The sequence below is a fragment of the Eleutherodactylus coqui genome, chromosome 5, assembly GCF_035609145.1.
Source record: "Eleutherodactylus coqui strain aEleCoq1 chromosome 5, aEleCoq1.hap1, whole genome shotgun sequence".
In the NCBI taxonomy this organism is placed as follows: Eukaryota; Metazoa; Chordata; class Amphibia; order Anura; family Eleutherodactylidae; genus Eleutherodactylus; species Eleutherodactylus coqui.
The window spans coordinates 18,723,991-18,740,434 of NC_089841.1; the positions used below are offsets into that span (position 1 = coordinate 18,723,991).

General features: G+C 41.6%; 1 protein-coding gene across 1 annotated transcript in view; it reads right to left on the reverse strand.

Annotated features, from left to right (window-relative positions):
- The window catches only part of LOC136629072 (zinc finger protein 585A-like), a 331,519-nt gene that overhangs the window by 47,599 nt on the left and 267,476 nt on the right, over positions 1-16,444 (reverse strand). The window lies entirely within an intron of this gene.

Sequence of the window (16,444 nt, forward strand, 5' to 3'; positions counted from 1 at the left end):
CAGAGCTCTGAGTCACAGAGGGGGGCCATGCCAGCTTTTCCCCACCCCCTTTTCCCCTTTTGTGTACAGGTAGATAGCCATCACTCTGCATGCTGCATGGGGGAAAGGCTAGCATGCCCACCTCCTATAGTCCAATAGAAGGGACAGGAGGTAGGGGCAGGAGTGCACTAATACTAGTGTTAGGACCCATCCGAAAGCTTGGTCATCTGGACATTGGTGTATGGGCCATTATACTGTGATCACATTCTATACCAAGTACCTTGCATTGCTTAATGTGGTTAGTGTATACATAGTTATGTATTTTGCTGATGAAAAATGTATATTGAGTGCGGTTGCCACTTTTTGGTTTTTGATTGAACAGTAGGTTTCTGCAGCCATGGTTTTACATGAACCTATCATCTACCCACTTTTCCCTGCTTGAAACGAATAAAACTGTCATGAAAGTGACAAATTTGTGAAAAAAAAATAAAAATTTATTTTTCACTTGCTTTATAATAATTTTTGCAAACAAATGTTGAGTCTGAACGCTCAATAGACCCCGAGATAAATTGGCTAGGGGGTCAAGATTTCAAAATGTATTCAGTTGTGCTCTGACATCCAGTGGGTGTTCCCTTCATTCTAGGCCTAGCCATGTGTCCAGTAAGCAGATGATGGCCACAATGGGTGTGTTTCTGAACACAGGACAAACAGGTGTAGCTATTTTGGGGTGCAAATCCTCATTTCCATGTGCAGCATAGAAAAAGATATGTCTTTAAAATGACATATTTGCAAAAATATGAAAATTTATTTTTTCTACTCTATTTAGCAAAAAAACTGTGGGGTCAAAATACTCATGACACCCCTCATTGAATACATTAAGGGGTGTAGTTTCTTTTAAAGTGGCTTATTTGTGGGGGTATCTATCATTCTGACACCTAGGAGCCTTTGCAATCTTGGCTTGGTCTAGGAAATCAAAGTGTTCATCAAAATGTTGATAATCAATGTTAAATTTGTACCTTTCACAAATAGTTAAAGAAAAAGTAAAGTTTTTCAAATGTGCATCCAGAATAAAGTAAACAGATGGAAATATATATCTGTAGAATATGTTTGCACATATTTGAGATATTGCAGTTGAAAATGTGAAAAAAAACATTTTTAATAAATATACACAAATTCTATCGGTCTATTTCTACCACCTGGGGGCCCCTGCACACTTGCTTTTTTTTTTTAACGCTGCGAGATCGCTGCGTTTTTTTAACACGATTGTCAATGGGACTTTCTAATGTTAAAAACGCATCGCAGGTTTGTGCTTTGCAATTTTTGTGCGATGCCTTTTTAACATTAGAAAGTCCCATTGACAATCGCGTTAAAAAAAACGCAGCGATAATGCAGCGTTAAAAAAGCCACAAGTGTGCAGGGGCCCTAAATGAAGTACATTATGTGGCAAAAAACAATACCAGAATTACATATATATGCAAAACCTTTACAGAGTTATTCTATGTGACACAAGTCAGATTTCCAAAATTTTGCTTAGTCATTACGGTACAATCAGGCGTAATGATGGGTTAAGGATTAATGATGGTTTAACAAGGGGTTAATGTAGAGAAGATCTTGATAAGCAATCCTTACACTCTCACTTAACCCCACTATACACCTGGGTGATATTATTTGGGCTAGTCGTCAGTAGAAGGTCCAGTAGGAAACTTCTCTTTTTGAGTAGGTTATGTTTCATCTACTCTGATGGCCACATAGCTGCAGGTCTAGAGGCCGGACATAGATATTAGATGGCGGCTCAATGACCCCTCAGGATCCTCATACACATGTATATTCGGCATGGCTAGACACGCTGCACGTTGTCTTAGTGGAGATCAGCGTCTACCGGACACATCCGCTGCTTGTCTCGGGGAAATAAAGGAGCAGATAAATATAAATCCAAGCTTCTTATTCCCACCAGCAGTCTCCACCGCCGGAAAACTGGGAGAAGATCCAGAGAACATCTATAGGGCTTGCGAAAAGAATGATCAAAGTCCACTTTTTGCATTTTTAAACAGAGCCTCCATGTTGTAGATTGTTGTAGAATGTGTTGCTGATGGCAGATAAATGCAAATATGATCCTAGTCCATTCCAGAGCCGTGCAAAGAAATCAGTTGTTGGAAGAACGATAAAAGTCCACTGTGCATCAAGAATGATCAGGTCTGATCTGTAATAGTAAGCTGTACTCTAATCTTCCCCCATTACAAGATCACAAATACAACGATCTGCAGACTCTGACACTGTGTGTGCCAACAGAATACCATGATTACTATGAAATGTCATAATTAGGCAATGCCCAGATGACAATTAAAGAGAAAACCCAGTGAGGTTTCTATTCATGATGTAATGTGCCCCGGTATATAGAAGTTGGCTCGTGTTACCTTGTTTAGCAATTCCTTTCTATCGGAAGCTTCTCAGAGTCCTTCTCCTTCAGTGTGCCTTGTGATTTCATTCTGAACATCCCAGATTTACTGCGCTTTATGGTACTCTTACAATGTCTGTTTGTCAGTAAGCTCTTTAGAGGGGGACACAGAGACCCCTAGTATAGTTACTGCTGATGATCCTGTCACACAGTTATAATGAAGGTGATGACAGCTCAGTCTCCTGACTGTGTATTTATAGTCTGCAGCTTATTTAGGTGAATACAGAAGGTACGGACAATATGGTACTTGTCACGGATGAGTAAGAGGAGACCCGACAGATCCCGCCTCTATCACTGATTACTCACGGTCTGACGCACTCCAGCACTATACAATGCCGCTCACATACACATGCTGCCACCACCAGCTGTTAAGGGATGCCAGGACCCAGACTATGAATTATGAACACAATCTTCGGAGTTTATGGTTTGTTTTAAAACGGGAAAGGCTTAACTACTAAATTGCAGATTTATTTTAGAAAAGGATTAGCAGTGCAGATATAATTATAAAAAGATATACAAATAGCTTGATACACGGGAGTATAAGGGCACACTGGTTTACACACACAAACAGTATTTTAAAATAAACAGGAAGAAAATAAAAGAAAGATACCAGGTTTGGGATATCTGGCTAAAGGTTATGATTCATGCAGAGTCACTGAAGCAGGATCTGAAGTCTGACCCAGGATCTCTCCAAGAACATAAAAGTTTTAAAATTTCCCAAAACACCCCTCCACCCTCCCCCTCTGAGGTCATTCAGAGAAAGGTGGGGTAAATACGTATGGACTTCTGGAAAATCACAATTTCCCATTTTGGCCATATCTTTGCAGAGGATCCTCCAAACAGGAATTTCTGGTCATGATTACATCAATTCGGCGGTACCAAACATGACAAGTAAATTTTGCCCAGGTACGTGGATACGCCATTCTGGGGTGTTCTGCGCTTTGAACCTCAATGTGTTTAGGTGCGTTTTATTTAGCTGGTCCCCCAGATTCTGAAAATATAATTCATGTCAGGCTTGTACAGTCACATGAATAAGAATCTTTATTAACAAATTTTACTTTAATTGAATTAACTATCTAACTGCACACCAAATGGATGACATACAGCCAGGCTTGAATGGGCTGATATAAAATGGATGCTGAGACAGGCCTACCAGTCTCTATATCACAGTACTGGCAATAGCTACTTACATAATGTTATGCTGATGCACTATGGGATTGATAACCCAAAAGAGTGGAAGAGAAATCAGGGACATGTCTTAACATTGAGATAGTGCCTGGTAAGCATCAGACAGGAGACTGCACTGCAGGGAAGTAACTGCAATATACATGGGAGAAATCCAGAGACATTAAGAGCACAAAAGAACATCAAATGACGGGTGCAGGGATGGGAAAACGTGTTTTTTGCGGAAGTGGTGCTTTAATGTAAAGTTACATTTTTTTAAATGATATGATTTTTCAGCCTTGCTTTTCCTTTAGAAATGTTCCCTGCATAAATTACAGGGTTCACATATCCCATCTTATGGTTTACTTTGGGCATGATGAGCTGTGAAACTTTCAAATTAAAACTAGCAATTTTCAGTAAAAGTGGACCGTGATCATTCTTTCCCCGAGGCCTTCATGTTATGTCTCTGGTCAGCGGTAATCCAACCATCTCCACCGGCCTCATCACACAAATACAAAACATATAGTAAGACAGAACTCAAGAGCTTCACAGCCTTCTACAGATCAGAGGGACATCTGCATCTACCTGATGGTCCTGCGGAAGAAGAGGACGGGGACATCTCTCTGGGGTTCTTCTCTTATTGGCTGGAACTGCAGGAAACACAGACGGACACTGAAGTCATTCCTTATATACAGATAATAAAGTCCCCGTGGATTTAGTCCTGTCTATTACCTGGTGATGGGAGCGGCTGGCGGGTCTCCATCATGGCCTCCTTGTACAGATCCTTGTGTCCTTCTAAATACTCCCACTCCTCCATGGAGAAATAGACAGTGACATCCTGACACCTTATAGGAACCTGACAACAAAATATACAGTCATTACCCAGAAGCCTCCAGTGCTGTTACTGTATAATGTCCCAGCATTCCCTGCAGCGTCACCTCTCCAGTCAGCAGCTCAATCATGTTGTTGGTGAGTTCTAGAATCTTCGGTACATTGATGTCCTCATGAATCAGGGGGTGAGGTGGGGGCCCCGTGATTGGGCTCAGTCTTCCCCATCCATCACATACAGGGGCCCAACAACCATCACTAGAGGTCTTCCTCACTATTGCGTAATCCTGTATATGGGGAGACATTAATAAATATCACTGCAGACATTTCCAGTCCATCACCTCTCGAGTGACATAATCTGTTATCACCATAGATAAGAATTATGTAATGTGACATCATCAGAATCTCTCTGCTCTCCAGTGACATCGTCTGTTATTACCATAGATAAGAATGATGTAATGTGACATCATCAGAATCTCTCTGCTCTCCAGTGACATCGTCTGTTATTACCATAGATAAGAATGATGTAATGTGACATCATCAGAATCTCTCACCTCCCCAGTGACATAATCTGTTATCACCATAGATAAGAATTATGTAATGTGACATCATCAGAATCTCTCTGCTCTCCAGTGACATCGTCTGTTATTACCATAGATAAGAATGATGTAATGTGACATCATCAGAGTCTCTCACCTCCCCAGTCAGCTGGAAGAGTATCTCCAGTGTGAGATTGAATACGCTTTCTGCCATCTTGTTTCTGTCTTTCTCCATCTGTGATGAATCAGTCATGTAGGACCTGAATGGACAGAATTTACAACAATGTAAAAAACACAAAAAATTAACTGTCGAGGATAAGAGGAAACATTTAAAAGTACTTTCCAGTTAAAATTGCTTCACAAGCCCTGTGTCCTTCCTGGTTGCTGCTGACCAGGAAATTGTGACTACTGTAGCCAATCCTGTAGGCAGTGATTGGCTGCAGCAGTCACATGTTCTGGTCAGCAGCAAGCAGGTAGTGAAGCAGGTCACGGGAAAATCTCTTTAACCACTTAATGCTACAGGACATACAGTAACTGAACTAAAAAAGAAAAAAAAAGTAAAAGTTTAAAAAAAGGAATAAGAAAAAAAACAAAAAAAAACCTTTTGCCACATTTATAATAAAATAATCGAAGTAATAAAACAAAAATAAATATTTGGCATCACTGTCTCCAAGAAACAACGCAATAAAAAGTGATCGTATGCTTTAAAAAAAGGTACCAACAGAACCGACAGGACGTCCCACAAAGACTTTGTCCCTTTGCAAAACTATGTCAAAGGGAAAAAAAAAAAAGATGGTGACAGAAAACAATTTCAAAAAATGGCGGAATTTTTTTTTTTCTATTTTACTCCACTTAGGAGTCATTTTAAAGTTTTTACGTACATTAAATAGTAACATTGAAAAATACAACTTGTCCCCCCAAAAAAGCCTCCAGAAATCTGTCGGAGGATTAAGAAAAGAGTTACATTTTTTGGGAAAAAAAAATACAAAAAAAAAAGGAGTGGGGGGGGGGGAGGGGTGGCAAACTTAAAAGGGAAGAAAAAAAACAGAGCCATGTCCTTAAGGGGTAAAGGAGGGAGAAGTCGGCAGCGACCGCGCCCTGCCTATTTTGTGCTTATCTAGCGATAACAGGAGTACCAGTGATGTCCGGATGATGTGGCCCCTGTAATACATGGCTGTTACACCTGCCACATAAAGCCATTTGTATTCTGCTATAAAACCCACAAGTAAAGCGGAGACTCAGCCCACGTAACACATGACGTGTTCATAGAGTGATTCCGAGCTCCTACCAACCTCACCCAATTAGTCACCCGCATTATATCTAACAGCGCAGTTGTGCCAACACTCCAAATTCTGAACCCCAGAACTTCTTACATTCCCCTTTGGTGGATCTGTGTGAGATTATTGCTGGCTGAGCTGGAGATTATATTAGGGATGTTTTAGGGGATATTGGACCTCTAGGTTATTTATTTGTTATTCCATTTTTGGTTAGACGAGGCGCCTACAGATCAGCCATTCTAGCATTAGTTTTTCTCTCTCACATAACATTCACTGTGTGGTATAAATAACATGCTACTTTAACCCTTTTCTTGCTGACCATGAATCTCTCGGGGAGGCACTCCAGTAGGTAATAACATAGGTGGAACATCCTTGCTACTAATAGCTGTATCTCAGGCTGTATTGAGGCTGGAGGATCGATTTTATGTTGGTTTTAACAGACTAAAACCTAAAAGATTCTTTATTAGGGATACTCTTAAAAAAACATATATGGGCTGACCTACATACAAAACGTAGAAATCGAAGGATAAATGAATACCCTTTCTCGACAGTAGCCTCCACTTTATTAATATATGTGAAGGAGACTTGATCAGTATATAAGAGAAGCTTCTCTTATATACTGATTTCTCGATCGTGAGCTCTTTAAAACTGTTTGAGACATCCTCATCTATGGGAGAAATCCCCTTGTGTATTTTTGTCTTAAACAGCCTAGGATATCATTTTACCTTATCGAATAAATAGCAGTAACCCTGATAGATTGGCAATTTGTCACCTTTTGCATTCTGAAAGTGTAATTGATTACTACCATCATCATATTACCACCAGGGTTGAGATTGCAAGGAAATCTAAAAAGTTCGGCCATGCATCAAAACACTCTTTACGCATGGTGAATGAACCTATAAGTCCTAGTATTGTTTCCACTAGCACTTACTTATGATCAAGTCTCCTTCACATATATTAATAAAGTGGAGGCTACTGTCGAGAAAGGGTATTCATTTATCCTTCGTTTTCTACGTTGTGTACGTATGTCAGCCCATGTATGTTTTTTTAAGAGTATCCCTAATAAAGAATCTTTTAGGTATTAGTCTGTTACTGTGAAAGGGCTTTATAATATTATAGACTTTTTCCGTCTCTGTGAATATGTTGGTTTTAACCCCTTAATGCCCTTTTTTCCAATTTTTGTTTTTTCCTTCCCCCTTTTAAAAAAATCATACTTCCTTTATTTATCCATCGACTTAGCTCTATGAGGGCTTGTTTTAAAAAATTTCTAAGTGGAGTAAAATGAAAAAAAACCAACATTCCGCCATCTTTCAGTGCGTCTTGTTTCTACGGCGCACAAACTGCAACAAAAATGACATAACTTTATTCTATTGGTCAGTACGATACCAAACTTGTCTAGTTTTTTTTGCAGTACATTCAATTTTTAAAAATTATTTTCTACTGCATTCTTCTGCGCTCAATAACTTTTCTATTTGTCCATCAACAAAGTTGTGCGAGGGCTCATTTTATGTGGGGCGGCCTGTAGTTTGCACTGGTACCATTTCGGAATATATATGCCTTTTTGATCACTTTTTATTGCATTTTTTTCCTGGAACACAGGCTGACTGAAAGTGCATTTCTGGCGTGCTTTATTTTTTTTTCCGAACCTCGTTCACCATGCGGGGTAAATAATCTACTTTGATATCAGACTTTTACGGATTCGACGATACCAAATATGTATTTTTGATTCCGTTTTTTAATGATGGATGTGGCAAAAGGGAGGTGAAGGTGATTTAAACTTTTAATACTTTTTTCCCGCAATAAGTAAAACTTTATTGATCTGATTTTTACTTTTTTTTTAGCCCCAGAGGGGACCACAACTAGCAATGCTTTGATTGCTCTTGCACTATGACGTAATGCCATAGCATTACATTAATTGCAATCTGACAGGGATGGCTTGATAGGCAGTCTGCTAAGGCAGCCCTGGGGCCTTTCAGAAGGCCCCCGGATGCCATGTCACCCGCATGTCTCCCTGCGATCTCTTTGCAGGGAGGCCGTACAGGACGTTCGTGGGATTTAAATGCTGCTCTCAGAACTGACTGCGGCATTGAAAGGGTCGCGATCGGCCGCGTAGCTAATTACGACTATTGCCCGCAGGTGTCAGCTGTAATAAACAGCTGACGCCCACCTTGTATGAAGAGAGATCGGGCAATCTCTCTTCATGCATACCCCAAACGCTCCATGATGTAAGTGTACGTCCTAAAGGGGGAAGGGGTTAAAGCCAATAATGTGGAATGTTGGTCCTGGCCACAATACAGCCTGAGATACAGGGGGGTGAAGAGTGGATGTAGTGACTGCTGCGCAGACCTGCAGCTCTCAGTCTGGTCATTCTTGGGTCATTCTATAGGCTTTATTTCAGGCTGTGTTGATCTGAGATAAAGCCTTGTTTTAAGTCCAAAGCCTCCCGATTCTTGCTCGTCGCTCAGTCGTCGGCTCGTGCTTACACCGAATGATTATAATTCTGCTTTGTTGCTTTGAATGATTTCCTGTAGGATAATCATTTAGTCTAAACGAGACATCAGTTCAGTGTGAGAAGGGCTGCAGGGAGCCGACAGCTACAGGCAGCAGAGACAGATCAGATCTGCCTGTGTCTCTGTACATCACCCCACGGGAGGAAACAGGGACCTTTCTTCATGGTATCACCCCCACCTTCCTCCTTATCAGTCACAACATATTTTCTGTCATTGCTGTAACGTCCATGTGGCTCACAAGCACCATGCTCAGCCCAGATGCAGGGTGACGTTCGCACCCACTGCAGTTGAACATACCATGCACTGTAGAACAGTACGCGCCACACTATACTGAACAGTAGCACCACTCCAGGGAGAAGGGCCTAGAAGCGGAGTAATCGCCTCAATATAAGAGGTCCCACTGTCTTCTTCTAGTCTCCTGGCTATCCCTGATCATGGAGCTGGAGAGATGCACTTAACAGACACACAGGACATGACACTGTACTGACACACCAAACACAGAACAAGACTGGACATATGGAAGATGTCGGGCAACAGCACAGACATATCAAACACGTCGCTGTTCACACCAAACGTACAACAGTGTATATAACAGGAACCCCACTCACAGCTCACATGCAAACAGGGGATAGACCACAGGAAGTCTAAGTGTGCTTAAACCAGGGGGATAGACAGTCAGCCATCGTGTTGACATAGGGAACCGAGTCAGATCTCAACCATCAGACACACAAATGAAATATAAGACGGCTGGAGGCCGCACCTGTCAGGGGAGGGAAGAGGGGGTCAGCATATACTACAGACAAGGGCTACAGGTTTCCAAACCGTCATAAGGGAAGCAGAGAGGCACCATCTGACAGACATGCACACACAGCTCTGAGTGGGCACAAGACAGTAACATCCAAGCAGTAAAATGACCAGCATCAACTACTGAGAGATGCTGTTTTCTTTTTTTTTTTTTTTTTACAATAATATTTATTAAGTTTTCAATTAAGCTTACATACAAGAGTACAGCAGTGTGGAAAGGTTTCCAGTCTTGATGTAACAGAGTGATTACAAACCTTGTATCTTCCAGATGGGTTTATACCGAGGTAATAGCAAACAATTGTTATTTTATATCACAACTATCAATGCAGATTTCCGGAAAAATAATATTCAAAAAGTAACAATGGCCTGGCCAGGGCCAAATAGTGTGTTGGGGGTGGGGGTGTGGGAGGGGAAAAGTGGGATGGTGGGAGGGATGGGGTATTTGGGGTATTCTCTCTCTCAGGACTGTCGCCGGTAGGGGCGAAGGCATCAAGAAATCATGTTTAGGTTAGTAGGTTCATCCCCGCTGTAGGGAGCACATAATTTTTCCATGGGGTCCATATTTTAAGAAATTTGTCATTTTTATCTTCTGCTATCGAAGCTAGCCTTTCGTTTATCAGGTACCAATTCATGCGGCATTTAACTTCGGAAAAATGTAGGGAAGCTTTACGGCAGGAATGGGTTATGGTTTGTTTTGTGGCTAAGAAGAGGAAATAAATCAATTTTCTGGAGTTTGGGGGTATATCCTTGATCTTTTTGTTCAACAGGGCCTCCCAGGGATTTTTGCGCAGGTTGTGATACGTTACAGAATAAATTAGAGAGTATGTTCTAATCCAAAGTCTTTTGACCCTAGGGCAGGACCACCATATATGGAGCATGTCTCCAGGGGAAGAACAGCCTTTGAAGCAATCTTTAGAGTAACCAGGGACCGCATGTGCAATTCGTGTTGGGACCAAGTACCAACGAAGTAGGATTTTGTATGAGGTTTCCAACATTAATAGGTTGCGGGTCCCTTGATTGGTAGAGCTCCAAATCTAAGACCACTCCTTCTCAAGTCCCCCAAGTCTCGCTCCCACTTGGATACATATGGTAATTGTGTGCAGTAGGTGGTGTGGACAAGATTCAAATATATTTGAGAGATAATACCTTTTGCCTGCGGGTGTTTAAGGCAGAAAGATTCGAAGGGGGTAAGGGTGAGTGGAGATTCTGTATTTTTCAATAAGGAGGACAGCCAGTTTTTTAACTGTAAATAACGGAATAATTCCAAGGGTGGTATATATCCTTATTTTTCTGTAGGATAGGGAATGTAGTCACTCCTTCGCGAGAGAGTAAATGGTGAGCCTTACTGATGTCTATTTGTGTCCAATTTTGAAAGGCCGAAGGGGAGTCATTACCCGGCGAAAAGAGCAGATTACGCAAGAGTGGCAGCAGGGGCAGATGAGGGGAGAGCAAATTCGCGGAGTACTTTATGGAGTCCCAAACTCTTAGAGAGTGTTTTATGATTGGATTAGATATTGCGGGCCTATGAGTCGGGGGGATCCATAATAGTGCGTCTACTGTAAGAGAATGAATTTCCATGGCCTCTATCGAGAGCCAGAGAGGGGTATTTGTGATGGAGTGTAAGGAGGCCAATTGGACCACCTGATAGTATTTTGTAATTTGTGGGAGTCCCAAACCTTAGACGAAATTTACGGAGGAGTGGTATATAATTTTGTGTGTATAGTTTATCATAGGAATTTGTCAAGCTCACGCCCAGATAGCCTAGAGACCCCGTCAACCATTGAAAAGGGAAGTTAAATTGCAGTAAGGACAGTGTGTGGGGGGGTAGAGTGAGATTGAAAGCTTTTGATTTGGTTTCGTTGATTTTTAAACCAGAGATTGACCCGAACCTGGACAGCTCCGCCATGAGATTTGGAATTGTAATGTGAGGGGATGATATTATAGCGAGTATGTTGTCTGTGAACAGGCTAACTTTCTGATGGACCCCAGCAATCTTGATTCCATTAATGTCAGGATTATTACAGATTTTTAAAACTAAAGGCTCTAATGCTAAAATAAAGAGGAGCGCGGAGAGTGGGCAGCCCTGCCTTGTGCCCTGCTGGATTGTAAAGTTGTCAGAACAAAAGCCCTTGTAACGAACGAAGGCCTTTGGGGAGTTATATAGGATGCGTAACCAAGTTATGAACTCAGCGGGAAACTTCCAATGTTCTAGTACCGAAAACAGATATGACCAGCTTAAGGTATCAAAGGCTTTATAGACGTCCAGGGAGAGCAACATTGCAGGGATGCCCCTGGCTTGACAGATGTATGTGAGGTGTGTTATCCGACGAATGCTGTCTGAGGCTTTGTGGTCAGGGACGAAGCCACCTTGATCCCTTCCAATTATAGATGGTAATGCCGTATTTAATCGTGAGGCTAGAATTTTAGTGAGAAGTTTTATATCGATATTGGTTAAGGAGATTGGCCGGTAACTTTGTTTGTCCAGAGGATCTCTCTCGGGCTTGGGAATCATGGTAATGGCTGCCATAAGTGATGTTTGTCTGACATGTTGACCATCCCGCATCGCGTTAAAATAATTAGCAAGATGGGTTTGAAGTAATGGGGAAAATTTTTTATGGCAAGAAGCGGAAAAGCCATCCGGCCCTGGATGTTTATTTACTTTAAGTGTTTTTATCACTTCTTTGACCTCGTCTGGAGTGATTTTGGCAGCCAAAAGTTCCTGTAGTGTTTCCGGAAGTATTGGGAGTGTGGTATCTCGAAGGTATGTGTCCTGAAGGTCCGTTGGCGTGTTTTGTGGTTGAGAGTATAGTTTGGCTAGGAACTGTCTGAATTCGGCTGTTATAGTCTGTGGGTTTGCAGTGACAGTGCCATGTTGTGTGCGGAGCCTAAAGAAAAGGGTCACTATGGGGTGGGTGTGGAGTCTGCGGGCTCGTGGCGTTGTTGGTTTATTGTTTAATATGTAATACCGTTGACGGGACCAATGTAATTTTCTTTCGACCAAATCTGTGATGCACAGATCTAGCTCTGTCTTAGCTTGCGGAAGAGTCCTCATATTATCTCGAGATGGGCATTTTTTGGCGGTTTCCTCTAATTGAAGAACTTTCTGTTCGAGATCTAGTTGTCTTGGTAAACGTTCCTTTTTCTTCCAAGAGGATATTTGGATCAGGATGCCGCGAAGTACCACTTTGTGGGCTTCCTAAAGGGAAATAGGGGATTATGCAGAAGGGCTATTGATGGTAAAGTATTCCTCAAGTTTAGGTGTTAATAAGGCAATTATCTCGAGAAGCACTAATAAAGAATCGTTAATAGTCCAGGAGGTATTAGAAATGAAGCCGGTACTAGAATATGGTCTATTCTCCAGTATAGGGAATGAGGGGCGGAGAAATGTGTGAAGTCTTTGACTGTGGGGTTGACTTCCCTCCAGGTATCAACAAGATGATGTTGTAATAGGAGCCTTTTGAGGTTATGTGAAATGGAATGTTGTGGTTGTATATGGGGCATTGGAAGGGAAATGGCATTCCTGTCCAGGCTCGGGTCAAAGATGCAATTGGAATCTCCACATAGGATGACTGTGCCACACTTATTAGCTTCTACAATTTCGAATAGCTTTGTAAGGAAGATAATTTGTCTTGAATTTGGAGCATAATATGCTGCAATGGTAATCGGGACATCCTGAATAACCCCCGTCAGGATTGGGAAGCGGCCTTCCGGGTCAGATATAGTTGAAGTATGGGTGAAAGGGACAGAACGACCGAAACATATAGTCACCCCCTTTGTTTTGGATGGACCCATTGCTGAAAAGAAGGTGGGATAATGGAGAGAAAGATAACGTGGGGTGGAGTGGTCAGAGAAGTGGGTCTCCTGTAAACATACGATATCGGCGTGGATACTTTTGTAATAACGGAAGGCCTTGGATCTTTTATTAGGGGAATTGAAGCCCTGCACATTGTGCAAAACAATTTTTAAATCCATGGGGGCAGGTTTACAGGATTATAGAAGATGAAGACTTTTCCGATACGCCAGTCCCGAGAGAGAGGGAGGGAGGAGGGGAGAAGGACGGGGGGAGGTGGAAGAAATGGCCAACCAAATGAGATAGCGTTGTCAACAGTAAGGCTGCCGTAATAGTCATGGCAGCTGTTGCTAACAGCATCGGCACACTGCGAAGGTGCCAGAGAGAAACTTAAAGTTATAACATAGGGGATAAGGTAAGGAGACCCCTTTTTTGGAGGGGAAGATTCAGGAAGAAGGGAAGAGGAGATTGAGGAGAAGAGATAAGTAGAGGAGAGAAGGAGGGAGGAAGGGAGGAAGAGGATGAAAGGAGAGAGCAGCTCACCACTTGCAGCAGTGGTTAGAACGTGGTAAACATCAATCAATGTAAACAAGTATCTAACTCACGGCCACCGCTATAGGATGGACCCTCAACCAGCACAAGTAAAAATAATCCTACCTGAGAGTCTCATTATCAAACCTTATGTAGGCTAAATCCTGAGACTGGAGAGGGGAATAAACATAACATAATATTTAACAGGATATTGTGATCATCGTAGTGGACATTGTCCTGCATACGAGAGGGGACATCTTGTATTTTTGCTATTGTGGGGCTATATTAAACTAATGAGAGAGATGCTGTTTATTATATGCTTGGATATCACTGTCTTATGCCCACTCAGCTGTGTTTGTATGTCTGTCTGTTAGTGTTTCTCTGCTTCCTTAAAGATACTTTGGACACCTGTAGTCCTTATCTGTAGCATACGCAGACCCCCTCTTCCCTTCCCCTGACAGGTGCGGCCTCCAGGTGTCTTATTTGTGTGTCAGATAGTTGAGGTCTGACTTAGTTCCCTATGTCAGCACAGTGGCTGACTGTCTATCCCCCTGGTGTAAGGACACCTAGACTTGCTGTGGTATATCACCTGTTTGCATGTGAGCAGTGGGTGGGGTTCCTGTTATATGCACAATATCTGTTGTACGTTTGGTGTGAACAGCGACGGGTTTGATATGTCTGTGCTATTGCCAGACATGTTCCGTATGTCCAGTCCTGTTCTGTGTTCGGTGTGTCAGTACAGTGTCATGTTCTGTGTGTCTGTTAAGTGCATCTCTCCAGCTCCCTGATCAGGGATAGCCAGGTCATTAGAAGACAATGGGGCCGCTTTTAGGCAGGGGTGCCCTCCTTTCCCTGATTAATTAGGAACAGTTGTCCATTCAGTTTCCTGGAGAGGTGCAATTGGTCCGTGCAAGTACTATATGCGTGTGTTGGCGATTTTAAATGGACACGTTTGCGTCCCACCTGTGGAGTGGCACTTTAGAGCACCAAGGAGACTTAACAATTGCAAGTTGTTGTCCCCTCTGAGGGCTAAAATAAAAAAAGTAAAAAACAATAAAGTTTTACTAATTATTAAAACAAAGTAATAAAAGTTTAAAAAAAACATTTGCCATATTTATAATAAAAGAATCTAAATCATAAAACAATGCATATTTGGTATCTCTCAAAGTAACGTATTATTTACCCCGTACGGTGAACACCTTCCAAAAAAAATAATAATAAAGAACGCCAGTACTATATGTGTGTGTTGGTGGTTTTAAATGGACATGTTTGCCTCCCACCTGCGGAGTGGCGTTTTAGTGCGCCTAGTGGACGTAACAATTGCATGTTGTTGTCCCCTCTGAGGACTAAAAAACAAAAAGTAAAAAGCAATAAAGTTTTACTAGTTATAAAAAAATAATAATAAACGTTAAAAAAACAACAACAACCTTTTGCCATATTTATAATAAAAGAACCTAAAGCATAAAACAAGAATACATATTTGGTATTGCTGCATCCGTAAAAGTATGCCCAAAGTAACACATTATTTATCTCGCATAGTAAGCATCTTCAGAAAAAAAAACCGCCAGAAATGCGATTTTTTTGGTCAACCTGTCTCCAAGAAAAAATGCAATAAAAAGTGATCAAAAAGTCATATGGATTCCAATATGGTACCATCGCAAACTACAGGACGTCCCGCAAAAAAATGAGTTCTTGCACAACTATGTGGACAGAAAATTAAAAAAGTTATTGGGCGCAGAAGATGGCGGCAGAAAATAATTTAAAAAAAATTAAATTGCAAAAAAAATAAAAGTAGTACAGCGAAAAAAAAAACAATATAAATTTGGTATTGTGTTAAATCTTACTGACCCATAGAATAAAGTCGTCATGTTATTATGGTATTCATGTTGTAGGTTGTGTGTCGTAGAAACAAGACGCACAGAAAGATGGCAGAATTTCATTTATTTTTTATTTTACTCCAATCAGTATTTTTTAAAGGTTTTTCTGCACATTATTGTACATTAAATAATACCATTGAAAAATACAGCTTGTCCTACAAAAGACGAGCCTCATACAGCGATGTTAATGGGTAAACAAAGGATGATGAGGGGGAGGAGAAAACAAAAATGGAAAAACGAAAAAAAGCCTTGTCACTAAGGGGTTAAGAGTATAAATGTTGTGCCTCTATTGTGTTGCGAGAATACACTCATGTGAACGAGCCCTGAAGGTTATTTTCTTAGGGCCTTTTTACACCAGACGGCGTGTCGGCGCAGAGGCTCTATAGATCGTCCAGCGCTAATCGTTCTTGTGCTTCTACACAGTAGGGATCATCGCTCAGTGAATGGAGGTGCAGCGAGTCGGGGATCATTCCAGCCGACTCCATTCACAGTATGCAGTGCGTCGTTCATAGATGAGCGGCTGCCTGTTTACACGGGCCGCTCCATCGTTCAGTCGGGGATGTATTTACACGGAGCGATAGAGTTTAGTTTCCCGCTGGATGCCAGAATCTGAACGATTCATCGGTCCTGTAAAAGGTCCTTATTCAGCACTTTATTTGTGATAAGTTTTTTTTTTTTTTTTCCCCTTGT